The following is a 22,744-nucleotide window of genomic DNA, read 5'->3' as shown; positions in this document are numbered from 1 at the left end:
TGTCTTTCTGGATAGACAGATATGGTCTAAATGCCTTCCGAGAGCAACGAGGAGATCAGTGGTCGCTCCCAACAGCCGGGCAGGCTGTAGCCAGGAGGAATGTGGTCCGTCTCCGGTGGCGTGGCAATGATGCGTGCCCTCCCAGAAAGAGGGTGGTGGAGCTGCTGCTGGGGATGGGCTTCAAGGCGAGTGACATCTTTGCCTTGATACATCCTCATGGCTCGGTCGAGTTTGACATCAGCTTTGTTCACCTAGGGGGCCTTGAGGTCTTCTGGGGGAACTACGAGCTGATGAAGGACGAGCCTGGCTGGCGAGACTTTGCTGCACAAGCAATTTCTCGCCAAAGTGGTCCCAAGAGAGTGACCGTTCTTACCCGTAATGAGTCACTCTCTTGTATTGATATCATGACCTGGTTGGGAAGGTACGGAGAGGTAGTAGAGATGCCACGGAAGAACATGGATGAGTTTGGCATCTGGTCAGGGGCCTGGACGTTCATGGTTAAACTAAAGCGTCTGGGACAGACGGTGTCCCACATACCATCGTCTGCTTTCCTGGGAAGAGATCGGATCCTTGTCTTCTACCAGGGGCAGCCGAAGTTGTGTCACCGGTGTGGCGACCCCTCACATTTGAGTGCAGGCTGCAAGGTGCAGAAGTGTGCTCATTGTGGGGGGATTGGTCATCTAGCCGCATCGTGTGACCGGATTCGCTGCAACCTGTGTGGTGACTTAGGTCACCCGTTCAGTCGGTGTCCTCGCTCTGTTGTCAATGCTTGTTCCAAACCTGCAGAGGATGAGAGGAGGGAGGCCTCCGTGGGGGAGGGTGCGGGCAGGGACGATGGGGCACAGGGGCAAGGGAAGAATGCAAAGAAGGGTCCCCCTTCTCGCCAGAGAAGGGCGGAGAAGCGAAGGAAGGAGAGGATTCAGAGGGCGCTCCAGGAAACTGGGACGACCTCTGATTCGGATCTGGATGACCCCCCTGAAGCTGATGCCCCTGGGGAGGCCGAATTGAACGAGGAGATGAGGATCCAAAGGGAGCAGAGGGCTGAGGACTCTCAGTCCTCCCACTATGAAAGTGTGGGAGAGGAAGAGAGGACTCAGCCTACAGCAAAAGGGACACCGGGCAAAACCCAAGGGCCAAATACATCTGGCCCCGCCCTGGCCCAGGAAGGTAAATCCTGTACCCCCCTGGTGCGCTCTACTGATCGATACCATGCTCTTGTGGACGTTCCAGCCTCCCATACTAAGAGGGAGGGCATGGTAGGGCACCCCAGAGTCATTGAGCCTCCCCTGCTGCAGGGGCCGTTGCCCCCAGAGGGGGAGGTTGACCCGGAACTTGGGGATGAAGATGGGAATAGGGTGGTGAGTATGGACTCCTCAGTTTGCAAGAAGCGAGGCAAAGAAGGGGGGTCCTCATCAGATAGAGGGGGGGGTGGGAAGAAGAAAGCCGTCTAACTCAAACATCCATGATGGCGGCACCCACTCCGTTGACGCTGGCATCAATTAACGTTGCCAGCATTAAGTCAGATAGGGCGAGATTTGCAGCCTTTGATTTTCTTGGCCGAGTTGAAGCCGACATTTTGTTTTTGCAGGAGACCAGGCTGTCACTTTTGGCAGACGTCGTTAAATCTAGGAGGGAGTGGCGACGCGGGCCCTCCTACTGGTCTCTTGCGGCTGAGCCCTATAGCGGAGTGGCGGTCCTTTTCACCGCACCGGTAACATGCCGACGGATGATTGAGTTAGAAATGGGGAGGTGCTTGATCTTAGATGTCCTCATGAGGGGACAGGAATTAAGACTAATCAATATATACGGACCCCAGAGCAAATGGGACCGTAAAAGTCTCTTCATGAGGATTAAGCCTTTCCTTTTTACAGGTCGACGAGTTATCTTTGGAGGGGACTTCAATACTGTCGTGAGGCCCCGAGATAGAGGAGGTTCCGGAGATAAAAAATTGACCTATGATAGTGTAGCATTAAAAAATATAGTTAGCGATGCTCGCCTGGTGGATATCCACATCAGGCATACCCCAGGCCACTCGGGTTTCACCTATCGTAGAGGTAGTTGTAGGTCTAGGATAGACAGGTTTTTTTTGAAGGAGGAAGCCATCTCTTCACCAGTGTCCGTTGTTGAGGTGGAGTTCTCCGATCACTGTATGATTATTTTCTCTTTGAACATTGCAGAGTCCCTCCAGATGGGAAGAGGTATATGGAGGCTGAATTCTACTCTCTTGGAAGAAGCGGAGATAAGACAGGCCTTTGAGGATTTTCTTCAGAGCCAGGTACCTTTGTTGGATCTCAGTGGTACTAAGTCTGAGTGGTGGGAGTTGTTTAAAGTCCGGGTGGCAGGATTTTTCCGCAGGCTCTTGAGCCTCAGGTCCATGAGTAGGTACCGCCTATATCAGGAACTGAGGAGGAAACTCGAACATCTGGTCTCAACCGGGGGTAGTGGGGAGGAGATCTCCGTGGTGAAAGCTTTGCTCAGGAGGTGTCAGTATGATAGGCACACATCTTTAGTTCTTGAGAGGGATTTCGGGAGGTACCGCTCGCCCGACCCCTACAGGAACTGTAAGATGTCAGTGAGTCGTAAGGTTGTGACAGGACTGATTGATAGTACAGGATCTCTGAAGAGATCCAAATCAGGGATCTTGGAGGTCGTCAGATCCTTCTACTCGCACCTCTTGGGGAAGCAAGATCCAAACCGAGACGAGATGTCGGCTTTCCTGGCTGAAACCATCCCTGAGCCAGGGGTAGACCCCTCTCTCGGTGTTTTGATAGACTCGATCAAGGAAGAGGAAGTGGGATTGGCGATTGATGGGCTTGCCCTCAAAAAATCGCCAGGGCCGGATGGCTTAACATCCGAGTTTTATAAGACTTTTAAAGGAACCCTAGTTCCCCTCTTGACTGAGGTGTTTAATGAGTGCCTTTCCTCGGGTACTTTGCCAATGTCAATGAGGAGGTCGGCCTTGATCGTTTTATCGAAGGGTAAAGACTCGACCCGTATTGAGAATTGGCGTCCCATAGCGCTGCTCAATACGGACAGAAAGGTTCTCGCAAAGGTGCTGTTTAATCGGCTGGTGAAGTTTGCATCCCGGCTCCTTTCGCCGGTCCAGCATTGCTCTGTTCCAGGCCGCAGCACATTTAGTGCTGTCCTCAGTGTCAGAGAGGCAGTGGAGCAGGGAAATTCTGGTCGGTGGGAGGGGTACATCCTGTCCTTGGACCAGGCCAAGGCTTTTGACCGGGTGGACCACGAGTACCTCTGGTCGGTCCTTCTGAGGTACGGCCTACCGGGGGGGTTTGTCAATTGGCTACAGACCTTATACACTGGGGCTGAGACTTTTGCGCTGGTGAACGGTTGGGTTGGAACCCCCTTTGAGGTTGGGTCTGGTGTCCGCCAGGGTTGTCCCTTGAGCCCTTTGCTATATGCGTTCGCAATTGATCCTTTTCTTAAAAGGATCGATCGTGGGCCATTGGCGGGAGTCGGGGCCGGCCTGGAGGGGCCGGAGGCCACTCAGAGGGTGGTTGCGTACGCAGACGACGTCTCCATTTTTGTCTCCTCGAGAGGGGAAGCAGAGTGGGTGATGTCGGAAGTGGAGCGTTACTCATTGGCATCTGGGTCCAAGATCAACCGGGATAAGTGCAAAAGTCTCTGGCTGGGAGGAGGAGATCCTGGTTTTGATCTCCCGGACACCCTTCCAGAGCCTCAGGGGTCTGCTAAGATCTTAGGAGTCGAATTTGGCCCGGGTGATTACCCCAAGAAGAACTGGGAGGATAGGCTGAATCTAGTTGCCCAGAAGGTCGACCAATGGAAGGGTTGGTCCTTAACCCTGAGGGAAAGGGTTCACGTGGCCAAGGCCTACCTGGTGCCCATGTTGCTTTACCTGGGCAGTGTGTGCATCTTGCCAGAACCTCTCTGGACTCGGGTCTATAGCCTGTTCTTCCAGCTGTTATGGGGGAACAGGCTCAACCTAATCAAGAGGGAGGTTACTTACCTACCAAGGACACTAGGCGGGTTAGGTATGGTTAACCCGGTGGTGTTCCTAGTGAACACCTTTGTTAAGATCAACCTGGCAAACCTCTGGCAAGAGAGGGCTCCTTGGTGGATATCCTCCTGCAGGGGGTGGTTTCGGCCTTTCTTCCAGGAATGGGAGAGAGGAGGGCAAGTGAAAGACCTGCGTACACCTCACGGACATCTCCCGGCTTATGCCACCCTGGCGCTGAAGATTGTTCGCCGGTGGGGTCTGGAGGTGTGGGAGATCAGGACCATGTCGAGAAAATTTCTTGACAAGAGGGTCCTGATGACCCACTTCCAGAAGCCCCTGGCGCTCAAAGACTGCCCAAGTAGTGACCTCGGGGTGGGATTAAAACTTTTAAATTCAGCGAGGATTCCCCAGAAGTTTTGGGATCTGGCTTGGCGTTGCTTCCATGGGAGACTGTATGTGAGGGACAATCTAAAGTGCAGAAGCTCTGATGATCGGGATTGCCCCCGGGAGGAGTGTGGCGGAGTTCTGGAAAGCATGGAGCATTTCCTGCTTCATTGCCCTTTCAATACAGAGGTATACAAAAGGGTGGGAGCCTCCATTGGTTGGCCAGGCCTAACCAGCCTCTCCTATGCTGGGTGGGCCTATGGAGTGTTCGGAGACCTCGGTGGTAGGGACCATTGCACCTTGTTTCTAGTCAGTATAGTGGTCAGGCACTTTATGTGGAATGCACGATGTCTAGTTTCTACCCAGAAGAAAATCCTCCTAGTGGATGAGGTTGTTAGCAATATCATGGGTGACCTGGTGAAGGTGCATTCTTTGGAGGTCGGCAGATTGGGAGCATCCAAAGCCTCTCGTCTTTGGAGGGGCTTTTCCTTTTGGGTGCCTTAATGTGTCTGCCTTCATGAGGGAGGGGGGGTCGTCACCGGTGCTCAACTGGAGGTGGGGGTCTGCGTTCCGCTGAGGCACCAAAAAATTATAGAGATAGGGCTCGGAATAAGGGAAAGGTGAGGGTCAGCATAGGGTCAGCTTTCAATAGGGTCAAGAAAGGGCTAGTAATAGGGTAAGGAGATAGGGCAAGCGATAGGGAGGGTGCAGCGGTGGACGTGGTACCTTGGCCTCTGGGGGGGAGCTGGGGGGGCTTTCCCTTCTCTCTATCTGGTGATGGGCTAGGTAAGCACTGGAAGATTTTTGTTTTGTTTAGGATTGAAATGGCAGGAAAAAGGTTTACAAGCGACCGAACTTGGTGCTTTCGGGTACGGTGTATTTTGTATATGGTTTGGTATTTGGACAAGTTGGTGATGTGTATTGTATTATATTGTAGAAATTATGTTAGAATAGGGATAGACTTAAGTGGGTTAATAGATAGGTTGGGAGGGGGTCGGGTGGGGGGGGGGGGTTTGCCTGACCCAGCCCCGGACTATGCGGACATGGGAGGACATGGGGCGGGGGGGCTGGGCTGGGGTGTTGGGTGTGGTGGTGGGGGCCAGCATCTGGACTATGCGGACGTGAGAGGACATGAGGCGAGATGCTGGCTGGGGTGGTGGAGTTTAGGTAAGAAGGGTAAGGTTAGGGAAAGTCAGGATGTGTATAGTGTGTTTAAAAAAAAAAAAAAAAAAATAAAAAAAAATTGGGATTAGTATTATTATATTTTGGATTGTTTTTGTTATTATTATTATTTTATTTGTTATCATTATTATGTTGTTTCTTTAGGCCCTTGGTTGACGCGGGTCGGGGGATTTTCTGTTGGTACTTTTGATTACGTTTATATGATGTTTGTATATATTCTAGTTATTGTTTAGTTTCGGATGAAGTGTAGATGTAAGTATATAAGAGTGGGGTGTATGTGGCCGGGTCTGGTATGGTTTTCTCTTCTCATATACAGAAATGTATATAAGAAAATTTGTTTATAAGAATTTGGTTGTGACTTTTTGGTTATATGGAATTAGTTATGTATTTGTTTTTCAGTTTATGTTTTGTAAATTTATATAAAATAAAGAGATACAGGATGTAACTCAGGATCAGTACAGGATAAGTAATGTCATGTATATACACGGTGACTCCACCAGCAGAATAGTGAGTGCAGCTCTGGAGTATAATACAGAATATAACTCAGGATCAGTACAGGATAAGTAATATAATGTATGTACACAGTGACTCCACCAGCAGAATAGTGAGTGCAGCTCTGGAGTATAATACAGGCAGTAACTCAGGATCAGTACAAGATAAGTAATGTAATGTATGTACACACTCACTCCACCAGCAGAATAGTGAGTGCAGCTCTGGAGTATAATGCAGGATGTAACACAGAATCAGTACAAGATAAGTAATGTAATTTATGTACACAGTGACACCACCAGCAGAATAGTGAGTGCAGCTCTGGAGTATAATACAGGATGTAACTCAGGATCAGTACAGGATAAGTAATGTAATGTATGTACACAGTGACTCCACCAGCAGAATAGTGAGTGAAGCTCTGGAGTATAATAACTTAGGATCAGTACAAGATAAGTAATGTAATGTATGTACACAGTGACTCCACCAGCAGAATAGTGAGTGCAGCTCTGGAGTATAATGCAGGATGTAACACAGGATCAGTACAAGATAAGTAATGTAATGTATGTACACAGTGACTCTACCAGCAGAATAGTGAGTGCAGCTCTGGAGTATAATACAGGATGTAACTCAGGATCAGTACAGGATAAGTAATGTCATGTATATACACGGTGACTCCACCAGCAGAATAGTGAGTGAAGCTCTGGAGTATAATACAGGATGTAACTTAGGATCAGTACAAGATAAGTAATGTAATGTATGTACACAGTGACCCCACCAGCAGAATAGTGAGTGCAGCTCTGGAGTATAATGCAGGATGTAACCCAGGATCAGTACATGATAAGTAATGTAATGTATGTACACAGTGACTACCAGCAGAATAGTGAGTGCAGCTCTGGAGTATAATGCAGGATGTAACACAGGATCAGTACAAGATAAGTAATGTAATGTATGTACACAGTGACTCCACCAGCAGAATAGTGAGTGCAGCTCTGGAGTATAATGCAGGATGTAACAAAGGATCAGTACAAGATAAGTAATGTAAGTACAAGTCAGTGCCACAACGGTTTGTGTACATTAATGCTATATATGAACTGGTTATCAGAGGTGAATTTTGGGTTCTACTTTAAAACAAAATAACATAACATTGCACAATGCTGAATTCTTTGCTAACACGGCCCATTAAAGTCATGGTAGCTGTGAATTTGCTCTGTAAGCCTTTTGTTGTGTAGGTGATTGGCTGTGTACTGACAGGTCAATGGTACAGCAGAGAATCTGATGATTCATGATCCATACAGCAATCAGTGGATTGATTGACTGACAATTAGAAGTTTGTAGATAAGTTCTGGTAAGCAGAAATAAAATTGAACATCGATTTTTCATTGTCAGGGCTGCGTAGACGTAGTTTTATCCTTACCTCCGATACTAATGCAATGAACCTGAAACTCTTAAAGGGGTATTCCAGCCTCCAGCCTTTTTCACCTATCCACTGGATAGGTGAAAAATGGTAGATCAGGGGGAGCCCAACAGCTAGACCCCACCGATCGCTAAACCGTTCCCCCATGTCCCCCAGTCGCAATATGGTGGCTAGGAGGAATTTGAATGTACCGGAGGCCGGGCATGCACGGTGCAGACCCATTCAAATTTCTCCTAGCCGCTGTCTTGCAGCAAATGGGAAACTGGGCTGATTCTTTTATATCTTATGCGAGACACATTTAATAATGACTGTCCTTGATTCTGGTATAATACATTTTAGCATAAAAATGTTGAGTCACTTTGTAAATACATTTAATTTTGTACTGATCCTGTGTTACATCCTGTATTATACTGCAGAGCTGCACTCACTATTCTGCGTGTGTACACTGCAGGCTGTAACTCAGGATCAGTACAGGATAAATAATGTAATGTATGTACACAGTGACTCCACCAGCAGAATAGTGAGTGCAGCTCTGGAGTATAATACAGGATGTAACTCAGGATCAGTACAGGATAAGTAATGTAATGTATGTACACAGTGACTCCACCAGCAGAATAGTGAGTGCAGCTCTGGAGTATAATACAGGATGTAACTCAGGTTCAATACTGGATAAGTAATGTAATGTATGTACACAATGACTCCACCAGCAGAATAGTGAGTGCAGCTCTGGAGTATATTACAGGATATAACTCAGGATCAGTACAAGATAAGTAATGTAATGTATGTGCACAGTGACGCTACCAGCAGAATAGTGAGTGCAGCTCTGGAGTATAATACAGGATGTAACTCAGGACCAGTACAGGATAAGTAATGTAATGTATGTACACAGTGACTCCACCAGCAGAATAGTGAGTGCAGCTCTGGAGTATAATACAGGCTGTAACTCAGGATCAGTACAGGATAAGTAATGTAATGTATGTACACAGTGACTCCACCAGCAGAATAGTGAGTGCAGCTCTGGAGTATAATACAGGGTGTAACTCAGGACCAGTACAGGATAAGTAATGTAATGTATGTACACAGTGACTCCACCAGCAGAATAGTGAGTGCAGCTCTGGAGTATAATACAGGGTGTAACTCAGGATCAGTACAGGATAAGTAATGTAATGTATGTACACAGTGACTCCACCAGCAGAATAATGAGTGAAGCTCTGGAATCAATTTTTTTAAAATCTAGATCATATGTAAGCTTTAAAACACAGTGTCCGTTTTTTAGCATTTTAAACTTGTCAGGTTCTATTATTATGCACAAAGTAGTATTATAAGACCACTTTGGCTGGTCAAGGTTTCCCCCCTTTCCCCTCTATCATATGCCGTCATAGTACCGTTAAAAATTCTCATTTAATTCAATGATAGATAGTAAATTAATTTAGCCGGAGTGATGATACTCCCCTCCCCCTCCCTCAGATAGACGCATTTGTGTGACTTGACGGCAGACAATAAGCATGCTCTCTAGTTGTTCAAATTTAATTAGTATAAAGCCAGCCCGTCAGTTCCTTAATTAGCTGAGAACCCTGAAGTCTTAACCAGTCACAGCAATAGGAAAATTGTATCAGCCGTAAATCCTCTGATGACAGAAATCTGATTAATGTCATTTAGTAACACTTTGTTCTTGCTTTAGCGCAGAGGAATAGCATAACGGATGCATTTCATACATAACAGGGGTTCTTTAACATTAAAAAACAGGGATGATTTCTTCTTGAAACAGCGCCACTCTTGTCCATGGGCTGGGTGTGGTATTGCATGTAGCTCTGCACAGCTGTGTCCACTCGATCTGGAGGACGACTGTTATTGGCAACTGCTCTCTTGCTCTAACAGCCGGGATCAGAGGCAACTCAGATCCGGGCCACTTAACCCTTTATGCATTGTGATAAATGCTTACTACGATACTGACAAATGGAGGGGACTCTCTTTCTCATCACCCTGTCATCCTCCGTTCTGGTACTCTTTTGGGACAGTCTGACCCTGAGTAAGGGGTCCTCTTACAATAAGCTAATTGTGAGTAGGGGAACCCCAGCAGCAAAGCCAAATTAAGTTTGGTGGGGCCCTCAATCCCACCTTTGGGACCCAGACCCCACCGGACTCCCTATTGCATCCACATATAGGAAAGGGCAAACTGATCTGAAGAACCCGCCTAGGCAAAGAGTGTGGGAGGTGGAGGGTCCGTAGGTTCCCAAGGTGGTGGAGGTCCAAGGGCATGTGCCCTGTTTCCCCTCCCTATATATAACCCATCCCTGCCCAGGAGGGCTAAGTAATCATGGCCTTGTAACACCGATATGTACCAGGTCCAGAGGGACGACCTCTTTTTGTAGCGGCTCTCGTCTAGGACTAATAGACGGGGTTTGCTATATATCCCTAAGTTATTCCAAGCCCTTTTTTGGCTCAGCATGATGTCCCTGCGGTTTCGCTATTTTTGACTTTTGACCTTTCTGTGCCATTCGGAAATATTGAGCAATATTTTATCCGAGCTGAAGTGAAACTCCTAGCACATGTAATATTTCGGAGACCTCGCCCACTTACACCTCTAAAAAACGGGCACAAGAGGAAGTGAAATTCCCAACCAGGAAACCTCAGTCTGCAATAATTACATTAAATAGGGAAGTGCCGCGCCGGACACCCAGAGCTGAAGCCGGAGAGTTTGGGACATGATTGACCGTCCCGTGCACCACGCATCATGTTATGTAATATTTTGCTTCTTTTTTGTTTATTTTCTAGGAAATGTTGAGTAAAATATTAGGACATTCAGAGATGGAAACATTTCCAGTAACACTTTGCGGTATACAGTCCTATGTAAGGCCACCCACGCCATCCTGGATATAATTGTTGCATTATTATGAGTGTTTCCACAATGCCCTTTAAATATGTATCAAGGAGAAAATGGGTCCCCATGATTCCAAGGCTATGTTCACACAGGGCGGATACGCTGCATAAAAGCACAGCGTATCCGCCCTGGACCCTGCAGGGAATTCTGGCCAAAAAAAAACGAAAGTGTGGTGCAGTTTTTCGGGCAGAATGTCCGCTGTGGAAAACTGGTTAAACAAAAAAAAAAAAGCTTATACTTACCCGTAGTCATGGCGACGCCTCCCTCCGACGTCCTGCAGGCCGGCCTCCTGGGATGACGTTTCATCCCATCTGACCACTGCAGCCTGTGATTGGCTGTAGTAGTCACATGGGATGAAACGTCACCCCAGGAGGCCGACCTGGACGGAGAAGCAGAGAGTTCTGGGTAAGTATATCCCCAAAAAATTAGGAGTTGCGATTTTTGCAGTGGAATCGCAGGTTTTCCGCCGCAAAAATCACAACATCTGCTATATGTTACGGGTTTTATCTCACCATTGAATTCAATTCAAAAACTGCAGCAGAAAAGCAACGACTCTGAAGCATAAATTGACGTATTTATTATGCAGCGTGTGGATGAAATTTGTTGCGGAAAATCCACAGTGTTTGTTATGTGTGAACTTACCCCAATAATGGATTGCCCGGACCCTCACAATTAAAGGGGCGGAGGTCCAACGTCTGTGGCCAGAATGGGAGCGTCAGAAACAGGTCACTAAAGTAAAACACGTATGGTTGTGGGACAACCCCTTTGAGAAGAATGAAAGATTCCGAAATGGCCGAGCACGCTCACTACTTGTGTGGTTTTCTTCTTATCCGTTTCAGGGAAAGCTGGGTGATGACCAATATGACCAACCATATACCTCTCACGTGGGTAGGTGTCCAGCTATCCCAGACTCCTGAAAGGCAAATCTGCCTGATAATGCAGTCATATATATCCCCAGCTCTCATGTGCCAGCACGGCTAAGCAGATGTGCCGTTCAGGAGTCTGGGAAAGCTGAGTGATAACTTGAGATGCTCTTTCAATTGATTAGAAGACAATATTATTTTTATAGATTTGCATATCTTTTTCTTTATAGCTCTGTACAGTAGATAAAAGCTTCAGGACATAGAACAAGAACAGATGAACATTAAAAATAGGGGCAAGTCCGAGGGCAAAAGTTTAGGACCCTTAACAGCCGTGCATGGAAATAAAAGAGGTTATTTGAAGGTGAAGTATATACAAGGGGGAGAAATGGATGCCCAGGCATGTCAATGGATACATTAAATCTCTGTTACCAACCTGTGGCCCCGATATAAATGAGGCCCCAGGGGCCAGTCCTGCTGCGAGCGGCTGCCTGTTAATGGCTGAAAATCTAAGTATATTTTGTCGTGAGCGCGGCTGCAGCATCGCCCCGGGGACGGTCGTGTGCGGAGGGTAAATCTGATGATTTATTCTCAATGCATGTGCAGTCGGTCACAAAGATTTGGCCACATCCGAATGAACGTTCCTTTATGTATCTATCTACGTATTATCGGAGCATTCGTCCTATGAGCGATTGTCTGCTTTACAGCGAATCCTGAATTATTAGAGGGGAGCGGCCCAATCGGGACCTCCATCTATGAGCCAAAGCCGTGAACTTTTCTTGGTCTGGAGCTGACATGTCCACGTACACGGTGGAGTCACATTATTATGACCACCTCCTACTTTCGACGTCGGCAGCGCGTAACCCATGAAGGCAGTGATGTGTGGTGGGCTTGGTGGGTATATAAGGTGTGCGATAGTCTGATCACTTATCACTCGTTTTTTGCCATGGCTAAAAGGGGCGATTTATCGGAGTTTCAAAAAGGGCTGATTATCGGCTTTCGGGCCCAGTGTGGCGGTATTTCTCACACAGCGCAGTTTGTGAAGTGTTTGCGTGCTGCCATGGTGAAAGTGCATCGTGAGTGGACAAATGGCGCCATTGGGAATAACCGACGTGGAAACTGCGGAGCACCACGTGACATTGATGTGAGATGTGAACGTTGGCTGCGAAGGTGCGCGAGGGCTGAACGACACGCTACAGTAGAGCAGCTCACCGTGAAAATCAACCAGGGGGCGCCCAGACGTGTGTCTAAAACAACAGTTCATCTGCTCCTGTGTAACAAAGGCGCATCATAGAAAAAGTTTCGATTTGCACGGCAATATCGGAATTGGACCAGCGATGATTGGCACAGGTTGTCTTCTCCGATGAGTCACCCTTTCTGCTTCATGGAATGGGTGGACGTTGGCGCGTCAGGCGAGAAACATCAGAGAACAAACACCCGGCAACCATTGCTGGAGGAACACAAGCCGGTGGCGGCTGCGTTATGGTCTGGCGGATATTTTCATGGCGTTCTCTGGGCCACTCATCCATGTGGAAGGCTCTGAACTGATTTGGGTATGAATCCATCATTGCAGATCACGTCCCCCCCATACATGCTGCTTGTCTTCCCTGGAGCAGATGGAATCTTCCAGCAAGACAATGCGACATGTCACACGGCTAGAAATGTCCGACAGTGGCTGGAAGAGCACGACCAAGACTTCCTAATACTTCCCTGGCCCCTAATTCTCCAGACTTGAACCCAATTGAGCATCTGTGGGACCTCGATCGTCTTTTTCACTCTATGGATCCCCCACCCGCCAGCAAATGTGGGATGTTCTGCAGTCAGCACCGCGCCAGATACCGGAGACCCCCGACCAGCATCTTATTGAGTCACTGCCCGCCCGTCTAGCTGCTGCCCGTGCTGCACACGCCGGTTACTCTGGATATTCGCTGCTGCTTGTAATAATGCGACTGGACTGTGTATTACACAGATGGCCCATTCATTGCAACGTGTATTGCTTTATTTTGCCCTGTGGTGGCGCTGCAGGGAAATTGAGCACGTACTGCCAGGTTATTTTTTGTTGCGTATATAGCACCGACATAATCCGCAGCGCTGTACAGAGATTGTCACCATTCACACCAGTCTCTGTCCCTGACGGGGCTCAATTTAATTCACTTATCTCAAACTTGTTATCAAACGGACTTCCCACCAGTGTTGTCACAGATTCTTGCTTTGCTATTTTTAACCATTGGGTGATTCTCAGTTACAACCGACCTGAGCAAATCAGATCAGTCTAGGAGCCAGATCAGGGTTGTCGACCGCGCTCCTCTGCCGTAGCCAAAATCAGACTATATTAACGCAGGGTGGATACGCTGAGTAAAGCGTATCACATCGTATCCGCCCTGGCGGCCGTAAGGAATTCTGGCTTGAAAATGTGGTGCGCTTTTTCAGCCGGAAAGTCCGCTGTGCAGAACAGAAGAGAAAAAAAAACCATGTAATTGTCTTCAGCGGTGAAATGGGCTGAAACGTCATCCAGGAGGCCGGACTGGACGAAGAAGAAACACAGAATTCTGGGTAAGTATAAGATTTTCTTTTTTCTGAATTGTGATTTTTGCAGCTTTTCCACTGCAAAAATCACAACATCTGCTATTAGTTGCAGGTTTTACCTCCCCATTGAATTCAATGGGGAAAAGCAGCGACAGAAAAGCAGCGATTACGCAAATATAATTAACACGCTGCGGAATGAAAAACTGCACCGCAGGTCAATCTCTGAGCGTTTTTTCCGCATATCATTTACGCAGCGTGTGGAGGAGATTTCTTCAAACCTCATCCACTCTGCTGCTACTGTATTAGGCTGCCGATTTTCCGTAACTAAAACCTTTGCGGAAAATCCACAATATTTACTCTACGTGTGAACTGACCCTTACTGCTTCCTATCTACAATGCCGACAGGCAGCAGGGAATACAGACAGAGGAGGCGCACCAGGATCACACAGCAGGGAGGGCGAGAGAAAAGACAAGGCTCACTGGGGGAACATCAAACAGGTTAATGGGGCTGCAGTGGCATTTAAAGGGACAGTGACACTCCTCTTACAGAGGGGCCAATAGGAGAGAACATACAAACACCATGCAGATGTTGCTCCTGGTTGGACTTGAATCCAGGACTTGGGTGCTGCAAAGTGCTAACTACAGAGGTACCGTGCTGCTCCCCCACAGATCACAGAGGGTCCCAGCAGCAGCCGGTCACTCTTTGATCAGCTTATTGTCAGGGGATCCTTCTAACAAAAAAGTGTTTGTCTAAATCTTACAAGTGAAAATGAATATATTTTAAAGACACAGCGCAACTTAATTGCACAATACACTGAAATGCTGAACTGACATTGTGTAACGCTCCATACAATGGTCTCAGATGATTTATGGGAATCTCAAACAATTAGCAAACTCTCCTCAACTGTTCTTCCTATTTCTATCCAAGGAGGATGTAGTTACTCTGCCCTCTGTTGGTCCAAGAGAAGAACAGACCTACCCCTCCCAACAAATTGCTTAGCTTCTTGTTGGTTGGTAGTTGTATTTTAGAGGGTCCGGGGTCAGTATTTATACAGTAGCAGCAGAGTGGATGAGGTGAACAAATCTCCTCCACACGCTGCGTAGATGATAAGAAGAAAAAACGCTCAGAAATCGACCTGGGGTGCGTTTTTTTTAATCCGCAGCATGTCAGTTGTATTTGCGTAATCGCTGCTTTTTTGTTGCAGGTTTTCCCCATTTAATTCAACCCGCAACAAATAGCAGATGTTGCAATTTTTGCAGCAGAAAAGTTGCGATTCCGCTGCAAAAATCGCATCTCAGAAAAAAGAAAATCTTATACTTACCCAAAATTCTGTGCTTCTTCGTCCAAGCCGGCCTCCTGGGATGACGTTTCATCCCATGTGACTGCTGCAGCCAATCACAGGCTGCAGGGGTTACATGGGATGAAATGTCATCCCAGGAGGCTGGCCTGCAGGACGGTAGAGGGATTTGTCGCCATGTTTACGAGTCAGTATGGAACTTTTTTTTTTTTTACGGGCAGTTTTCCGCAGCGGATATTCCATCCGAAAAACTGCCCACAATTTGGTGCGGTTTTTCGGTTCCCTGCAGCGATCAGGGCGGATACACAGTGTGCTTTTATGCAGCGTATCCGCCCTGTGTGAGCATAGCCTTACAATGGACACTGTGCAGATCGGTCGTAGTTGTCAACTAAACAAAAAGTAGGAGCAGCAGGTCTGAACCTGCCTGGAGTTGCCAGGAGACCAGATTGTGGGTGGTAGAAGCTCAGAGAAGGTGCAGACACTTGAAACGGGTGAGGGAGCAACAAAAGCTACAAATCCAGAGCCATCAAAGAAAAACGAAGTACTTTACTAGTGGTTTGTTCCATGATATGAACCAAGACAAGATCACGAAAACGACAAAAGATTCGGCCAACCCTAGAATGGACAATTAGAGGACAATATCACCGCAGGAACATTGTGTCAACCAGCGAACTATGGTCCTGGAATAGACTTTTGAGGTGTCTCCAGCATGGAAAAACTGTATTCATCGTTGCGAGAGGAGCTCAAAATCTTCGAGGACCAGGTTCAGAAGTGTCGAGTCAACTTTGACCTGCAAACCTTGCAAAGAGCCTTGGCCTTGCTTTCTGAAGATCACAAGGAAGACCTTGAGAGTTGGGAGAAGATAAACCAATATGTCCAATCGACCTCCACTTCGGGAGAGCAAGGATTACAACTCCGCAGGTACTTCACTTGGTTGCTGTCCTACGTTGGGTATCTCAGGACCATGAAGGATGCGTTTGATGACCATGTTTTTTTCCGATTGTGTGATAACCTGTATAGAAATGATGAAGCTGAAACCCCAAGTGTACCCTCAAGTATCCCATTGTCTCCGGGTAACATTATGAGTACTGCTAGGCAACTCTTCCACCATCGACGTAGTTGGGCCCTTCTTCTGAGCTCGGAGAGTCGGAACACTCATGGACCTTCTCGTCCGATGGGCTTACTACATTGTATTCCAGATATATTTGAAGAAAGCCTAGTGACTGCTAATTTAGCCCGGAACTGGATCCTACTCCATGAAGCTCGGAATAAGAATCCTTCTAACGTTACTCCACAACAGAGTCAATTAGACCACGAATTTCGAGTAGAAAAACCAAGGGAACTTTTTGGGTCAACCGAGTCCGCAGCTAATGAAGAAACTCAGACCCAACTGAAGGAGGTGAGAGAACATATGATGTTTCTCCTATGGAGAGCCGGACGGGCCGGGGCCTTGGAACAGCAGGTGAAGGACACCAAACAGAAAATACGGAGTCTCCAGCAGGACATCAATGAGCTGCAGCAATTAATGCAGAGAGATGGACAAGAACCTTCTGATAACCTGGAGAATCAAAGACGGCTGAAGAAACTGCAGCGGCAGCTTGAACTCGAAACCTACCAGCAACGGATAGTAATTTGTGACTGGCAGCTGGAGCTGGAGGTCCGACCATCGTTCATTAGACAGATGGATATGGTAAGTTCCATTTCACTAGAAATGCGATTGTCTAATACATCACCAGAATAGCTTTCTCTCCGCACAAGTATCCCCGCGTTATGACCCTTGTTAGAAAGTGTATATCTCATATCGCTCCATAACTAGGCAGATTTTCAATTCCACGATCTGGGAAAGCCTGGTGAGAACATCTGTATGGCAGCCATATTGCTTGTCACCCAGCTTTCCCAGAAAGAGAGATAATTAAGAATTGGAATGGGCTGTTTTGGGTGACAACTTAAAGGGCAATTCCCAATTATCACCTATCCACAGGATAAGTGTCTGATCGCTAAGGGTCCCACCAGTTGCTTCAACAGGGGTACTGAGCCCACCGTTCGTCCTCACTGCACCCTCCGCAGTGAAGAGGAGCATGAATTGAGCGGAGTTTGATAATGTGCGCTGCGTTCCATTCAATGTCTATGGGAGTGACGGAAACAGCTGAGTTCTGTACTCGCCCGTCTTTGCCAGTTCTGTAGACTTTGAATGCGCACGCTCAACTGCCGCCCCATTCAAAGTTCTCCTCAACCGCCGCTCCCGTTCGGTAACCCCATTCGAGTGATTGGTGGGGGTCCCAGTGATGGTGCCCCCAGCGATCAGACAATTATCACCTATACTGTGGATAAATATTAATTGTCAATTCTGGGATTCCCCTTTTAATTATTATATAATGAAAAGTTCTGCAACTTTTCAAAATGCTTTGTGTGTCAATTCCTCACCATTTTCAAAATCCCTTCTTGCTGTCAGTAAATGGAAATCGAAGCTGAAAATGTGCAGAGACTTACAGCTGAGAGTTTGTTACAATTGTATCCAGTCTAGACAATTCTCTGTGAGGTAAACTCAGCAGCACAATCTCTCTCCTGTCCTGATATTTTGTTACAATGTATCAGTGCAGACGTAGCTGAATCAAGATATGTGTAAACATATGGAGTGCCCCATTTATTTTAGAAGGATAAAGAGTGCAATACTGCCACATCACAGCCCTAATAACAGTGCCCTATAGTGCCTACATAATGCCACCATATAGTGCCCACATAATACTATAGTGCCATACAGTGAACACATATTATCACAGTGGGCACCATGATGTATGTTTAGACCATGGTGGGAGAGGCTCTGGAACAATTGCCCCTTTTGCTCTTGCTATGATGGTTCAGTGCAGGTTTTCAGGAATGGTTTTATTTATTGAGGGCAAGCAGAGATCTTGAAAATGGTAAGGAATTGAAACACAAAGTATATAACAGAGCTGAAGAACTTATTATTACACACGGATTATACAGTTCAGTTTTAGACAACACCCCTGGCCTGATTGTAACTGGTTGCTTAGCAAATACCTGATCGACATCTATACACAGAGTTGTTTGGTCTCGTTACATGAGACATCTGATAAGTTTGTATTATTAGACGGGTCCTGCAGCGACTGTTTGCACACAGCGATTTTTCCTTTTAGTGTGAACAATTCCCATAGAGACAAGCATACACCTGTCCTGACAAGTCCACCCCTTTGAGATTTGCTGAGTTGAGAAAAAAGGATCTGTTTTATTGTTTACTTATGAGAAACAGCGCCGCTCTTGTCTATAGGCCATGTGTGGTATTGCAGTTCAGCCCTTATGTTATCAGTATGGTTTCTACTTTGTTGCAGCTCATGGTTGTTATCTCAATGGCCTGTATAGTGTCAGCCATATGTTATTTACCTTTCCGATAACCAATTGGCAGTGACACAGTCATGTGACAACTAAGCTCCACCCAGGTAAAAAAAAATAAAAAAATTATGATAGTAGGAAAGGATGGATGATGGGAAATAACTAAATTAAAAATATAAGAAATGTCTACCTTTCCATTAAATGCATTTTAAGTCCTGGAGTGGAAATAGAGATTTCATAGATGTAAAATCATGTAATTATTATAGTTTAACCCGATACTTCTTTATCTTTTTTAACATTTTCAGAAAAAAATTCTGAAAACAAAATATGTGAAAATTTCCACCTTTTACAACATGCCGCCCGAGGCCTGGACCTTGCATTCAAGTCTAAGGAAGCTCATAGCAACCAATCAGGTCGCTGATTTTTTTTTTTTTTTTTTTTTTTCCATGGCCTCTGAAAGCTGGAATTTGATTGGTTGATATGGACAACAGCTTAACTTTTCCCCTTGCACTACTTTTAATAAATAAATCTCCCCTTATATAAAGGCTAAAACACTAAATGTTAATATCGACCAGTAGAGTTGTAGCTACAGGGGGTGCAGAGGTAGCAAACGCACCCGGTCCCTGGAACCTGAGGGTGGGGGAAATGCCCCTCTACTACATAAAAACATACCAGTATAATAAACAGCGCGTAGTAGGTGGGGGGACGCTTAAAGTTTTTGCAGCGGACCAAGGTGCTTCAAGTTACGCCTCTGTTGAGCCATAACTCCCAACCGTCCCATTTCTCAAGTATTTCCTAAGAGGGCAGAGCTAATGCAAATCTAATCCCAAATTGGGCGTTTCTGGAAGGTTTTGAGGACGTGTCTGTGCGGATAAGGGGTGGGGCTTAAATGTCCCGCGAATGGGGATTCATACGTTGTGAGGTATTATCGAATATTTTTTTTATACTTCCAGGTCCAAGAACGTTGCACACAACTAGAGGCCTCACTAAACCCACAAAAAGAGCCACGTCAGGCGTCTGCCTTGGAATCCGTAGGAGTGTTCAGTGATGGCGAATGGGAAAACAGCTCAATCTTTTCTCACGGCTCCGACTGCTCCTCTGATATTTTTTCTCCACACTGAAGGACATGGAGCACCGCGGGCATAGAACTCCCTATGAAGCGTCCTGGCAGTATGGTCATTGTCCCTAATTTCTGTAGGCAGATTTTACATTCAGGACTCTGCGAGACTGCACTGACAACACCTGTAGTGTCGGCCATGTTGGTTGTCAGAGCACCGAACTCTCCCAGCTTTTCCTTTTAACTAAGGAATGATGAGTGACAACCGATATTTCTGCCATTTCCACCAGAGTTGTCATCACCAAATTTAACAAGAAACCTGGAGAGCAAATCTGTTGAAATTTATAAAAACGGACAGACTGACAGATGCCAGACTGATCGCAACGGAAGGTAAAATATGTTGGTTTTTTTTGACGGATCAGTTTACCAGATCCGTAAAAAAAAACCTGCCTCTTTTCTTTCCGTTTGTGTCAGTTTGTCATCATTTATACTCCGTTTTTAACAGATCGACTTTTATCTTTGCATCCTTCTTGCTTTCATTTTTAATCTGCGCATGTGCAGAAAAAAACCTGATCCGTTAAACGTAAGGCGTAAGGCTTCGTTCACATCTGCGTCAGGGCTCCGTTCCGATGGAACTTTCCTTCGGAACGGAGCCCTAACTGACACAAACGGAAACCATAGGTTGACTCCAATGGTGACGGATCCGGTGCCAATGGTTTCAGTTTGTCTCAGATGTGTAAGGTTTCCGTCGTTTTGACAGCATGAATACCGTAGTCGACTGCGCTATTTATTCTGTCAAAACGACGGAACCCTCGCACAACTGAGACAAACTGAAACCATTGGCACCGGATCTGTCACCATTGAAATCAATGGTTATGGAAACGGAAACCTATGGTTTCCATTTGTGTCAGTCAGGGATCAGTTCCGAGGGAAAGCTCTGTCGGAACGGAGCCCTGACGCAGATGTGAACGAAGCCTTAGTTGTATTATTGTAGAACTACACAGAGATGCCATTCAGTAATCTGGGAAAGCTGGATGACAACCCCTATTATGCTGGTCATTTTTGTTGCCCTTTAAGAAACAGTTATATTTTACCCCTCTCCTCCTCTCATTCCTTTTTCGCCAGAATTCACCAACTCCTAATCCTCCATCTCTATGTTTCCAGGTATTTATAAAATGTAACCATTTAGAATCCAAAAATACATTTTGTTTTTTTTCTTTTCTTATTCAGTTAAGTAAACAGATAAAGGAACTTTTTGTTACTTTTGGCCTTGCGTCCCTTGTTTAAGTTTGTGCTCACATTCCCTTACCAGTATTGATCCAGAAGGCCCTGAGAACACGAGCCTCACTTCACCGAAATGCAGAACACGAAGGGTAAGTTCACACGGCTTAGCAAAAAACGTCTGAAAATACAGAGCGGTTTTCAAGGGAAAACAGCTCCTGATTTTCCGATGTTTTTTAAGCCACTTGCGATTTTCGCTGCGTTTTTCAGGGCATTTTTACGGCCGTTTTTGGAGCAGTTTTCAATAGAGTCTATGAAAAACGGCTCCAAAAACGTTCTAAGAAGTGACCTGCACTTCTTTTTTGCGGCCGTTTTGAAAAACGGCCGCGTAAAAAAACGGCCCGTCGGGGCAGAACACCGTTTTCCCATTGAAATCAATGGGCAGATGTTTGGAGGTGTTCTGCTTCCGATTTTTCCGCCTTTTTTCGGCCTTTCATGGCCCAAAAAACAGCCGAAAATAAGCCGTGTGGACATACCCTAAACACACAACAAAAAATAGAAAAATAATTCCAGCACTCTTTTCCCCAATCTCTTACTTTACTTTGATCCTTTTCCCTATCCCATTTTATATTACAATTAAATCTGTAACAAATATATTAAAAATTGTTCTGTATTTGTCTCTGGAGATTTCCCCACTTCTCTTCTCACAAACCTGAGATCAGACCTGACTCTAGCTGTAAGGCATCTGGCTGTAGCAGGAGCCCTTCCTTGCTGCTCTGTCTGCTATAGAAGGCAGTTAAGCCCCGCCCCCTTTATCTTTTTGCCAGATGAAAATGGAAGGGATCATAAGGAAATTATTTTCTTCAAGATTTTTTTTTTTAAGAGCTACAAAAAATCCTGTAGACTGTTTACTTTCCTCATTCACTTCTAGGTTTACTGTTCCTTTAAGGCCAAAGTTTTCATTGGGCATGTACACTATATGGCCCTCCAAAAGATCCATAGACAAGCCCCTTTATCTAAAGACAGAACAATTGGTCCACAGCAGGTCCACATGTTGCGGTTGTATTGTGGCATTGCTAAGCTGCAATACCACACACAACCTGTGGACAGTTGTGGCGCTGTTTTTTGGAGGAAAGTAGTCATGTTTTTTCATTCTGTACAAGCCCTTAAATCTCAACATTCAGCATCATTTGAAGTTTGTCCCTGAACAAGGAAAAGTCAATATTTCCTCTGTTTCTTGTGTTTTACCAGGAGAAAGAAGTGGACTGAAGATTCCATCGGCACTAATGCGTTATCTTGTTTTTGCCGTGCTTTTGATCTGCTGTCTTTATGTTGGATTGGCAGAAATATTCTCGACTCATTAGGTTCAATTAGAGCAGATTCATTCGTTTTCTCAGACCGGTTACGTGTGAGCTGCAATCCTGTCCTGGCGCGCTGCCAACGCTCAGAGGATAAAATCACGAAACGCAGCTATTTTAAGCCTCAGCAAGGGCAGAAAGGAAACTGGGCCATTCATAAAAAATAGGCTCGTTCAGCAAAGTTATTGCATAAGTTTGCACACCCTGTTTTTAAAATTAACGCTTTAAATGGCTCCTGGGATTTTATTCCGCAGCCGCTGTAAACTGTATCACAGAGTATTTAAGTTTGCTATGTCTTGCACAAGCCGCACCTCAAGGTATCACAATGCACAGTGTGACACTGACTATGGCGTCATCAATGGGATGTGACAGAGTGTTGTGTATATATAAAAGGTGACCATCCGCGTAAGATCAATGTTGTCCGTACCTGCCGATCTCAGCAAGACCAACCATCCAATGTGTAAGGGGACCTCCTGACTTTACCCCGACAGCACAGAAGGATTGGGTAGTTGGTTTCCAGCATGCCCGATCCTTTTGCCAATATCTCGAAGTATAAAATAGCAATTAAAGTTTGGCTGTTGCTCTAAGGCCTTGTGTGCACGGTGCTGCGGGCACTCCATGTGTTGCCATATGGTGCTTCTATACGGCACCATATTATGGAGATATTATCCCCCAGAAAGCAATGCTTCTAGATGAGAATGCCTTTGTAATACGGCGTCCAATAGAACATGATATGATACGGAATCGGAC

This window comes from Rhinoderma darwinii, chromosome 6, assembly GCF_050947455.1.
Source record: "Rhinoderma darwinii isolate aRhiDar2 chromosome 6, aRhiDar2.hap1, whole genome shotgun sequence".
NCBI lineage: Eukaryota > Metazoa > Chordata > Amphibia > Anura > Rhinodermatidae > Rhinoderma > Rhinoderma darwinii.
The sequence above is the reverse complement of the archived record's forward strand: the minus strand, read 5'-3'. Positions refer to the sequence as shown.